We start from the raw sequence: 12,619 nt of genomic DNA, 5'->3' as shown, positions 1-12,619 counted from the left end.
ACATGTTTTCAAATTACATTCTGCACCTGAATATTATTAACATAGAGGTATCATTAGTTAACAAAGATAAAACAAATGGTTTTCATAAAGCATATATGACAGACTGATTAATGTGAAAGTGTTTATGGAAAAGTACAGGTAGAATGGGACTTTGCTGTAATTTGATACAATACTTATGGAGTTGTTTGATCCTGATTTATTGAATAAGGTGATGTGGATGGAAGGGCCAGTTTGTTAATGCAACTCCAGTGTTAGTGACATGTAAAAAATGTGAAAAAAAATATGATAAAGGTGTGAAAAAAGTGAGATAAAAATACATTGTGCATTTAGTCAGAAATTACAAGTGTTGTTAAGAAAGTTAGAGGAAGCGTAAAAGTAAGAAATTGTCCTGCAAGCATTCATCAAATAGCAACATGGTAAGAGTCCATGGACACATCATAACCAAATGGAAGACAAAGTGCATCAGTTTTCAGACGATTCCCCATATACTTCAACTGTCTCATATGGCAACTCCTGAGGACCAAAACTAGGCCACAACACATTGTATGTTCAAGTCTTAGACTGCAAACACCTCAGTGCACTGGAGATGCAGCCTAAAGAAGCCCCCTCCCAAAAAGGAACCAAAATTGCCAAAACTGTGAGCTGTTGCGATTACGAGAGTAAATGTTGATATATAGCCCACCAGATGTCTCATTAAAAGTAAGGTTTAAGGATTAATCAAGGTATGGCCTTGATATAGGAACCAGAGGTGCAAAAGTGCAAGTTGTGCAAGGGGTTTGGAGGAATAAATGATCCTGAAGCTAGACATGAAGCATCTTACATACACCAGGTTGCTGCTTTCATGTGAGAAACACGATTAATAGATAACCTGGTATGATAGCTAGTAGTACGTTGAAAATTGTATGGAGTTGTTCCTTTAAGGGTATCTGGTCAAGGGCCATTTTCAACACAAAAAAAGGTAATAAGAAAAGGAAGAAGCCAGAAACAAGAGCATTCAGGGACACAAGCCTGGCTGAAAAATGATAAGGGAATCTGTGCTGAGAACCAAACCTGATCAATCACACTAAGAGTGTGAGAATATTTATTCCAGCAAGGTTATCTGATCAGGGATATTATCAATTGAGAAACCAAGGGGGAAAGGGGGAAACCAGAAACTAAAATATACAGAAACAGACCTGACAAAACAAACATGGAGACAGTGACAAAGAAATACACCTGACCAGTCACACTAATTGATTAACTACCAAGAAACCACAGGCTCCACTTACAGGAAGATCAACCTGGACTTTACAACTGATAAGACTGAAAACCAGAAGGGATCCTGTATACAGAACTGGGAGGTGTGCAGGAATCCATAGAACTATGTAACTCATGAGGTGACAGAGAGGGGGAAGATAGAGCAGGGAAGAACAAAAAGGGTGGCAGACAGAAAGTGGTATAAAAGTGTTGCAGTTCGTTTGAGGGGGCTCCCCAGGGAGTCCCCGGAGGGCCCCCTAAGCTGTATGTTCGCTGATAACAGCCAGCAGGCAAGGAGACTCCACACGGCTTCTGAGGGTGCTAATTAGATGAGGGTTTATTGGGGGTCTGTGGTAGGTTAAGAAGGAAGTGAGTTCTTTTGGGAGGTTGTGGTCAAACCAATCAGTGCTTGGATTTAAATATTGACACCTAGTTTAGCCACTGAAAGCATGGACCGCCTCTGAAAACACAAGAAGTTAAAAACAAAAACTCCCAAGAAAACTCTCTCTTAGTTCCAGTCAATAAAAAAAAAAATCAAAGCTCCCCTGCCCAGCTGGGGCTGGGTAGAAGAAACGAAGCCATGCAGCCAAGTAAAGTAAACCAAAACCTTAAACAAAAAAAAAAAAAAAAAAAAAAAAAAGTAAAAACCTTACAAAATAAAAAAGTAAAAGAGCCCTAAGAAACATCAAACCCCCTCCTACCCCCCGGGAGACAGAAAGAGAAAGCCAATGCCTGTGCTGCCTTAAAATTCAATATCATAGACTGGCAGCACGGTCAGCCAAAAAAAAAAAAAAGTAAAAAATGCAGCACAAGAAAATGCCCAGCTGCTGTAAAAGTTCTAAACAAACAGAAGTGAAAATTTTAACCCCTTTCTAAAATAACAAAAACCTTACAAATAGCAATCCTCCTAAATCTAAATGAAGAGAAAGAAATGAAGCAGTAAACAAATATGATGAAAGTGAGTACAAGTAAGAGATATTAAAAGAAGTGAGAAGAATCCTAAGTAAGAAGAAATTATAAAATAGCCTTAAGCTAATCTCTTTCTTGTATGACCATAAACAAATCTATGTTTTTCCTGTGACACAAAAACTACATTTAAAAAAAGCAATACCTTAAAGCCAAAAAGAGTACAGTAAAACAGTAGCAAAACCAGAAACAACTAAAAAGAGTGTGAAATGCCCTCTATCTTCAGAAAAAAAATCTCTATTCACAAAGCCCCTCAGCCCCAAAAAGTGAAATTTAAAAAGAACTAGTGTCCCGAAGTTAAGAAACTGCTGCTTTTATTAGAACTGAGCAAGGCATCCTTAAAAAAAAACAACCCTAAAAGCAGTCCTAATCCATGTGCAGTAATAAAAACACTAGACATAGAGAAAAGAAGTCACGAAGACAAATGTTCGTCAAACAGTGCCACGAGTGATATGAAAACACAAGAAGTTTCAATTGTATTTCCAGAAAAAAACCTATAGTACAAAAAGAGACTCCTCTCTCCCTAATAAACTTAAAAGTTAATTATTTAAAAAGTGATTATGAACTCAAAAATTGATTATCTGAGAGATAGTGACAGTGTAGAAATTTATAATGTTATTTCATATTGTGGCAGAAAAGGGGGGAGGAGGAGAAATGTATTTAGAGAGTTTTCTTTCTTAGTTTTGTGTTGATTCCTTTTTAAATGTTGTAGTTAATAAAGTTTGTTTCCTGTATTCCTAAGTTAGAGCCTGATTTACTCTATTCCTAATCACATCTCACAAAAACCACTAAAGAAAATATATTTTCATAAGAAGCACTAACATTGTGCCAACCTCAAACCATAACAGGGTCCCACCCCCAGGAGCAGCATGGTTTCTGAGGGAGAAGGGGGGAAGGGGGAGGGAGGGGGAGAGAGGGAGAGCTTAGGGAGAAAAGGGCCAAGAGAGGAGTGTCGTCTCCCTTGCACAACTTAGAAGGGAGATTCAAAGTGGGCACGGAATAAGACTTGGGCCAATGGGATTACAGATACATGATACTTCAGGGGAGGATCACAGGCTTGGAATAAACCGTACATTTTCGAGGGGTGAGACAGAACATACCATTTAACTAAAATGTAACATTACATAAAAGGGACCAGACACAGGTAAAACAGAGCCAGTCAGTACACTTGTCTGACAGCCTTGCATCTGATGATCACAGTCTGTCCTGTCTTCTTAAATATTTTCTTAGCTATAGCACTGTGTAATCTCACTCTATCCTGCATATATGTGTGTTGTAGGGACTAAGTACCAGCTACTGATGAGATCTGTGTGAGTGGAATCTGGTGCCAGTCACTGGAGTCAGACTGGGGGTGCAGATGGCACTGGCCTGTGCTGTCATATACTGGTGCAAGTAGCAGTCTTTAACCTCCAGTCACTAGGGTGGGAACAGTGTGTGTCTCGACAACCAGCTACTGGGAGGGACTGGTGTGAGTGAGGTGAGCAAGAGGCTCTGTATCAGTTGCTGGAGACGGTCACAGCCCATGTGACTGATGCTAGGCTTCCCCAAACTGAGCATTCGTGGGGAGGGGTGGTGGTATATTTGCCAGCACACTTTAGGCTGGACTAGCCACTGGTCCTAGTGGCTGGGCAGAAGGAAGTCCTGGACTGGAACTTCTGGAGGAGGCAGGTGCTTCTAACATCCCTTAACAACTCTAGCTATTATGCAAAAACACATTTTATAATAAATGGAGTTTGACTGTTCCCCAAAAGATAATGGACATGAAGAGTCATATGACATGAAGACACCTGGATTTTTAGAACTGCCAGGGCACTTTAAACAAATGTATGGGCATGATGCACATCCATAAGAATAAATAAAATAACAGAATATCTACAAGAGAGAGACAAAAAACCCCTTTAAATTAACAAAAATCACAGAAGCACTGTATTACTGGAAGGCTGATGAAAAATATCCACAAGGTTATTATTCAATAGGATATATTGATAAAGTACTTACTGGAAACAAAACAGGTAAAAGAGACACCCAGAGAGAAAGCTGTAAAGAAGGAGAAAGTTCTAAAATGAGAGAGTAAGCAAGCATCTGTCCAAGACACAGCATGATCCCAATTCAGAGTAGACCTATGACACAGAGACCACATCCTCTGAAAAAGTGTGCATGACAAAGAAACTGCAAAAGAGCATGTGACTGGCCCAGAGAGAGACCACATGCAACCCAAAGAGACACACAGATGGAGAAAGAAAGAGCATGTGATCCAAAGAGAGAGTGTGTGTGGGCCCAAGAGAGAGCATGGCATGGAGAAAGGAGTATGACCAAGACAAATAGAAAGCAAACGTGTCCCAGAGAGAACATAAGCACAGTCCGGAGAGACAGTGTGAACTGGATTGAACACAACCTGAAGAAAGATATAAAGTGCATGCGACCCAAAGACAGACACAGAGAAAGTATGATACAGAGACCCAGTGAGAGAGAATGTGGATGAGAGGAAGAGAGAGGGGGTGTGTGACCCAGGCAGACATAGAGCATGACCCAGAGAGGAAGTGACCGAGATGAGAATGTGACCAAAAGCATTCCCCACAAAGACTGAGACAGAGACAACATGTGATGTGGGGGAGGAGGGGGAGAGACAGAGCATGATGGGGGAGACAGCATGATGGGGGGAAGGGGCATGATCCAGAAAGAGAGAGCATGTGTGACCAACAAAGAACAGCCCATAAAGAAAGAGCATGTGAGTCAGGGTGTGTGTGTAACTTAGGGAGCAGTAGTGTGACCTAGAGAGAGCAAGAGCCAGAAAGAGGAAGGGAGGGAAAGCATGTAAGCTGAAGGAGGGGGACACCCATGACTCAGAGCAAGTGAGAGCTTGACCCAGAGAGAGAGATGGCAGATATAGTCCAGTAAGAGTGGGTGTAGCCCAGAGAGAGAGAGAGTGTGTGCATGGCCCAGAAAGAGGAGTGGCTCAACCCAGAAAAAGAGAGAGCAACTCACAAGGGAGGGGGGGTCCAAAAGGAAAGAGAGCTTGAGAGAGAGAACTTGTGTGACTGAGAGGGATAGGGGATGATTGGCAATAAGGAAGAGAAACTGAGGGGGAGAGGGAACCAAATGGAGGGAGAGTGCACACAACATGGGTGGTGGTGTGCAGGGGATGGAGGGGGCAACCAAGAGAGAAAGACAGAGGCAAACCTAGAGAGAAAGAGAGGGGCAGGTGGACCTAGAATGAGACCTAGAGAGAAAGAGAGGGGCAGGTGGACCTAGAATGAGACCCAGAGAGAAACAGGGTATCCAAGAGAGACACACAAAGTGCACCAGAGAAGTTGACCCTCTCATTAGCAAGAGGATGACCCAAATGAGAGGTATGGCAACCTATGGAGAGAGGGTAACCCACAAAGAAGGAGAGAGAGAGGAAGAAAGATTAAATGAGGGCAAGAAACATCAACCAAGTGGGAGTTGGGGTATGGAGGATGAGGGAAGAGAGAAGGCAAGCCAAAAAGAGGATGGGGAGCAAAAGGGAGAGAGGTGGCAACCTGGAGGGAGAGAGATTAGGTGGTACAGAAGAAGAGAGATACCCAGATGGGGAGAAGGACATGAACAAGAGGTAAATTGAGATAAAGGCCAACCCGAGGACATGAACCTAGAGAACCCAAGAGAGGTTGACCCACAGAGAAAGAGTGAGAGGGCAACCCAAAGGAGGTGGGCAGTGATGCAAAGAGAGGATGAACCACAGAGAGAGACAGACAGAAAGAAGCAGAGAGAGGAAGAGCATGGATAGCAGAGACAGAAAGAGAGGTGGAGGAAAGAAGGGGAGGAGGGTAAAAGAGGGTGGGAGTGGGGCAAGAGGTAGAGGAGGGGGCCAAAGAAAGAGTGCAGGTGCAAGAGGAGAAGACCCAGAGAGTGGTGCATCAGGAGGGGTGCCAGTGTAAAGAGAAAGATGCCCAAATGGTGTGAGAGACACATCGACACACAGAGAGGGGAGGGTAAGAGAGATGAAGCGAGAATGAGAGGCCAGCCAAGAATATGAGGCATACAGACTAGGGGAAGAAAGTGAGTCAAAAAAGGGATGGGTGTACTAGAAGTCAGCCCAGAGAGAGAGATACGGCCCACAGTTGACCCAAGGAGAAAGGGGGGGGGGGGTAAAGGGAGTGATACACACGATCCAGAGAAAGAGAGCAAGACGACAGTCCAAAGGAGGTGTCAGCAACCTATAGAAGGCAACTCACAGAGGGAATGAAAAAGCACAACCCAGAAAAGGCAAAAAAAGAGTGTGGCAGGGGAGAGGGGAGGGAGAGCAAGAGTGCCAAAAATGGGAGAAGGGAGGAGGGAGAGAGACCCAAAGAGCAAGAGATCACACAGGTCCCAAAGAATGTGGCCTAGAGAATGAGAGTCAAAGCTTATGACCCAGAAAGAGAAAGCATTTGACCCAGAGAACAACAGTGCAATTTCTTTTGAGGGAGAGCTCAAGCATAATATATGATTACAATATAATATCAGGTTTGGCCATTACAAGTTGTGGGACAACACGGTCAGGTTAGACGGACAGGGTGATAGCAAGGACCCTTGGCATGTTGCACTGAGATGTGCTAAGTACACTGCAGCATCCTGCTGGGGGACTTCAACCACCCCAACATCTGCTGGGAGGGCAGCATGGTGAGCTGTAGGCAATTCAGGAGACTCCTTGAGCCAGGTAATAGATGGCACTACCAGAGGGAATGCAATGCTGGATCTGATCATCACCAAACACAAGTGAGCTAATCAGGGACATCAAGACTGAAAGGCAGCCTGGACTGCAGTGATCATCTATTGGCAGAGTTCACAGTACTGAGGGATATGGGTGAGATGAAGAGTAAAGTTGACCCTGGACTTTAGAAAAGCAAACTTCCAGCTCTTTAGGGAGGCAGTCAGTGGAATCCCCTGGGAAACTGCCCTCAGGGACAAGGGAACAGAACAGAGCTGGCAGATCTTTAAGGGACCCTTCCATAGAGCACAAGAGCCAGTGATCCTCAGGTGTAACAAGTCAGGAAAGGAAGATGAGCCCAGCATGGCTGAGTCAAGATCTGCTGGTCAAGCTAAATGGCAAGAAGGAAGTCAATGGCAACATCTCTTCCCTCACCTCTCAAGTGGGTGGACATCAGGATGGGGACTGGGGGAGCAAAGCCCCTCCCACTGTAAATAAAGATCAGGTTCACGACCACCTGAGGAACCTGAATGTACATAAGTCTATGGGACCCAATGAGATGCATCCCAGAGTCCTGAGGGATTAGCCAATGTAGTTGCCAAGCCACTCTCCATGATATTTGAAAATTCATGGCAGTCAGGTGGAGTCACAGGTGACTGGAAAAAGGGAAACATTGTACCCATCTTAAAAAAGGGCAGAAAGGAGGACCCTGGGAACTACTGACCTGTCAGCCTCACCTCTGGGCCTGGGAAGATCATGGAACAGACCCTCCTAGAATCTGTGCTAAGGGAAAGTTAGCAATAGCAAATATATGATCGCTAGAGTGAGCATACTAGATGGAGAAACCACAAGCAAGAGAAACCTAGTCTAACTTGGACAGAAATTTAGAGCAGCTGACCTGGCACAAGAGAGCGCAGGAGGGAGCAACAAAGAAGGATGTCCCCCGAGAGAGTGCTACAAAGACAGAGAGAGGGAGGGAGCATTCACAGCCACATATGACATACAGGGAGACTGTAACCCAGAGATGAAGAGCAAACATGACTGTGGGTGAGGGAGAGCAGGCAATTATCTGTGAGCCTCAAAGACATTGCGACCAAGTAAGGGAGAACGTGTGCCATCACACCCAAGAGAGGAACAGCATGCACAACCTAGAGAGGGATAGTGAGCACAACCATACACAAGGTTGAGCAACAAGGAGCACATGGCTGTGAGAGTGAGAGGAAGCAAACAAGCAGCAGCTTATGAGTGCAGCCACACATGAAGAGAGCAAGCACAATCATGAGAATGAGCAAGGAAGAGAGGATAATCCATGACAGAGACCACACACAACTGTATGAGAGAGGAAGATTGAAACCTAGATAGAGAGGGGGGAATGTGACTGCATCTGAAGAAGAGTGGGAAAGTGGGAGAGTGAGTGCAATTGCACACAGTCTCATTGAGAGGGGACACACAAAAGTGAGAGGAGGCACATGACGGCACAAGAAGAGCTTGTGATCACACAAGAGAATGTGGAGAGCACATATGACTACCCACAAGGAAGAGAGAGAATGAGCATGACTGTATGTGAGGTTGATCAAGAGGGAGTACACAAGAGCAAGTATATGTGCCTGACAGCAAGAGAAAGGGATCAAGAGAGGACAGGGGAGAATGCAAGGAAGAAATTAATTGACTTACCAGCATGAGCTTTGAGTATATGGGTTTTCAAGTGGCTGTTGTAAGAAGACTTAAATGGACAGAGCTTGCAACAGAATGGCTTATGATGTCCATGATGAGTCTGCATATGGCAATCCAGACTGATCAAAAGACAGACAAAAGGAAACCAAATAGTAAATAATTTTAGCTATTCCTTCAGATGCAAGCCAAAAATCTAGCAACAGAAATAAATTTTAAATAAGAGAAGGCTAGGCTCAGCTATCTTTCTCATGCTGGTTCTTTATATCCAACAGATCTTCTTATAGAACAAGGCAGAATCTAATCTGAGGAAGAAAGAGATCTGTGATCAATTTTATCACACAGAATGCAAGCCACTTAAACTCAATAGGGTAAAATTACTATCAATCAAATTATATCAAATCCAGACTATCGTGAGAGTTACTTAAAGGATAAAGGCTATTTGAGGAAAAACAAAAACAAACATGAAAGAACCCAAACTGAACAATAAAAATACTAGTAAAGGATTTTTCTGTGCAGTGTTTTTATGAAAATATGCCCTGTTTTCTTCTCCTAAGTTAAGGAAAATATTTTTCTTGCTCTACTGAAGAAATCTTCATTTGGTTACAGCAGCAAAAGCAGATTAGACAGCATAGTCTGGGGGGAAGGTACCAGCAAGCTGTCTATAGTCAACGATTTCTAGGAGTAAGAGGTGGCAGTTTCAGATGTAATGGACAGGGAGACCCTGCATGAAGCTAAACAACAGAAGAATGGGTGAAACAGATCAGATGGTATCTTTCTGCAGGGGAAATCAGCAACAGGTAGTTTGACGTTGAAGAGGGTAAGAATTCATCACCCATCTCCGTGGCTTCAGATCAGGATAGAGACATTTCCAATACAGCCTTGTCTTAATTTATGCTTTGTGATATAAGAGTAGTCTGAGCCTGTTCATATGAATCAGTGAAACAATAAGAAGGTATGGAAAAGTTTGGAGAGGGTTGGTTTATTTATCATCCCTCCAAAACACAATCCTAATAGTTCCAGGCATACTTTAGCTTTATTTCCTATTCATTGATCTGAATTGTCCTGGTTTTTTTCCCACTGAATAGAAAGATCTGGATCAAATGGAGTCTACTCCATACCCTCACACTACAGAGGGTCTCACATGATCTTTAGTTTCACACTGACAGAGCCTGAGCCAAGAAAATCCCTGTTTACCATTGCTAGCACCAAAGTTTGTGTATACAAAGATCTAATGATAGCAAAACAAAAATCCCGACCATATATCCAATTTCAGGGTTATTTCATAGAAACATTATATTATCATAAATCTAACAGGAAATTTGTGGCAATTTTTTCCCCATTTCTCTGGAGTACCGGTATGTCTCCTAAATAAGAGTGAACATTTGTGGTCAGTATTCCACTAAAAAACTCACATTTTAAATAGATGATAGAAAATGATCTGGTATAAACTCAAATCAGATTACCAAATATGTATAAAATGCATATCTCAAGCTCAACACTGACTGGAACAACTACCCCTGGCATATCAGAAGCTTGTACTCAGAGCTCCTGAGGAAGAATGCAGATTTCCATATTACAAGCAAGTTACTGCACTGAGCTGTAAGAGGAACCCCTTCTTACCCTCTCAGCTGCCTTTACAGAATAGGTATGAAGCTCTGGGTACAGTAGATGAAGGAGATGAGATAGAAGAGGAGGAACCTGTGCAAGCACTCTCATCAAGGTGAGATCAACCAATCCCTCACATCAAGACCTGCTTAATGCACTTGACCAGTGTTGAAAAGAAACAACAGCAAGTAATGGTCATTGGTGACTTTCTCCTGAGCCAAATGAGTCTCCATCGGCAGACTGGATTATCTTTTCAGGGAAGTTTGCTGCCTCCCTGAGCCCCAAATCAGAGATGTAACCAAATCACTGATGAGCTCAGTACAGCCTTCAGACTATTACCTACTCCTTCTCTTTCACATGGGTACTAATGACATTGCAACAAGAAGGCCAAGGTCAATCAAAAGAGATTTCAGGGCCCTGGGAAGAATGCTAAAAGATTCAGGAGAAGAGGTAGTGTTTGCCTTGATTCTCCCAGTAATAGGGAGAGTCAATGGAAGAAACAGGCATGCCCAAAACATCAATATCTGGCTCCAGGACTGGTGCCTCCACCAGAACTTTGGTTTTTATAACCATAGAAGAATCTACAAGACACAAGGTTTGCTGAGGCCTGATGGGATCCACCTGCCCTGATGGGGGAAATGCTTCTTTGCTCATAAGCTGGCAGGACCAATTGAGAGGACCTTACACTAGAAGTGATGGATAAAGGGGATACCATCAGAAGAGCTGAAGCTAAGCCAAGGGTTGGCATGGCATTGCCTGAATGGCAATGCCAGTGAGAACATTTATGGTCCTCCAGGAGCTTTAGGCGCATATCTGAAATATTGACTCCCTCAAAAGCAGAGAGGCCCTGCAGAGAGACCTTGACAAATGAGAGTGCTGGGCAATCACCACGAGGGGAAGTGGAGGGGCAGCACTGATCTCTTCTCTCTGGTGACCAGTGACAGAACCTGAGGGAAGGGCTGGAGCAGTGTTGGGGAGGCTTGGGTTGCATATTAGGAAAAGTCAATGTGCAAAAAGGCCAGTGTGATGTCCACCCACAAGAAGGGCTGGAAGGAGGATCCAGGGAACCAAAGGCCTGCCAGCCTGACCGCAGAAAGAATTTCTTCCCAGAAAGGGTTGTTCAGCATTGGAATGGGCTGCCCAGGGAGGTGGTGAAGTCACCATCCCTGGAGGTGTTCAAAAACCGAGTAGATGGACCACTTAGTGATATGCTTTACTGGGCATGGTGTTGATTGGTCAAAGGTTAGACTTGATGATCTTGGAGGTCTTTTCCAACTTTAAGTATTCTATTATTCTAAAAGAGAAGGACTTGTGGGAGATGTGCTGGTAGGTGGTTGTCTTGGCCTCAATGATCACAAAATGGTTGTTTAAAATTTTCAGTGTAATGAGAAAAAAAATGTCAGCAGAGTTGCTACCTTGTATTGCAGAGAGCAAACTTTAAGCTATTCAGGGAGGTACTTAGCTGTGTCCCCTGAGGGTCTACTTTTGAGGGCTTAGGGGTTCAGGAGTCCTGGTCAGTTTTTAAGAAGCACCTTTAAAAAGCACAGGAGCAGGAATTCCACTGTGTCAGAAGTCAAGAAAATGGGGCAGAAGACCAGCTTGGCTGAACAGGGAACTCCTCATGGAACTCAACAGGAAAAACAAATGCTACAGTCTCTGGAAGCAAGGTCAGACTTTGCAGGAACATTACAAATCTGTGGTTTGTATACGCAAAGAGAAGGCACAAAAACCCAAAGCTCAACTACAGTTGAAACTGAACAGGGTAGTGCCAGACAAAAATGAAAGTCTTTTTAAAGAACATTAATAGCAAGAGGAGGTCTAAGGATAACAGAAGCATAGAATCATTTAGGTTGGAAAAGACATCTAAAGTAATTGAGTCTAACCATTAAACTAAAACTGCAAAGCCCACCACTAATCCATATCCCCAAGTGCCACATCTATGTGACTTTTCAATCCCTCCAGGGATGGCAACTCCACCACCTCCCTGGGCAGCTTGTGCTGTGCCAATGCTTGACAATCCTTTCCATATAGAAGTTTTTCCTAATATCCAGTCTAAACCTCTGCTGGTGCAGCTTAAGGCCATTTCTTCTCATCCTATTGCTTGTTACTAGAAAGAATAGACCAACTCCCACCTAAATACAACATCTTTTCAGGTAGTTGTAGAGAGCAATAAGTTCTCCCCTGCACCTCCTTTTCTCCAGGCTACGCCTCCCCCAGCTCCCTCAGCCACTCCTAATCAGACTTGTACTCTAGACACTTCACCAGTCTTGTTGCCCTTGTTTGGACACATTCCAGTGCCTCAATGTCCTTCTTGGAGTGAGGGGCCCAGAACTGGACACAGGATTCAAGGTGCAGCCTCACCACTGCCCAGTACAGGGGTACAATCACTTCCCTAGTCATAGAATCATAGAATGGGTTGGAAGGGACCTTAAAGATCATCTAGGTCCACCGTCCCAGCCATGGGCAGGG

The 12,619-nt window shown here is 43.8% G+C and overlaps 1 pseudogene; it reads right to left on the bottom strand.

Annotated features, from left to right (window-relative positions):
* LOC135289058 (zinc finger protein 462-like) overlaps nt 1–12,619 on the bottom strand; it is a 149,550-nt pseudogene that overhangs the window by 94,396 nt on the left and 42,535 nt on the right.

Source organism: Passer domesticus, chromosome W, assembly GCF_036417665.1.
Source record: "Passer domesticus isolate bPasDom1 chromosome W, bPasDom1.hap1, whole genome shotgun sequence".
Lineage (NCBI taxonomy): Eukaryota > Metazoa > Chordata > Aves > Passeriformes > Passeridae > Passer > Passer domesticus.
This window is presented reverse-complemented; position numbering and strand designations above follow the sequence as displayed.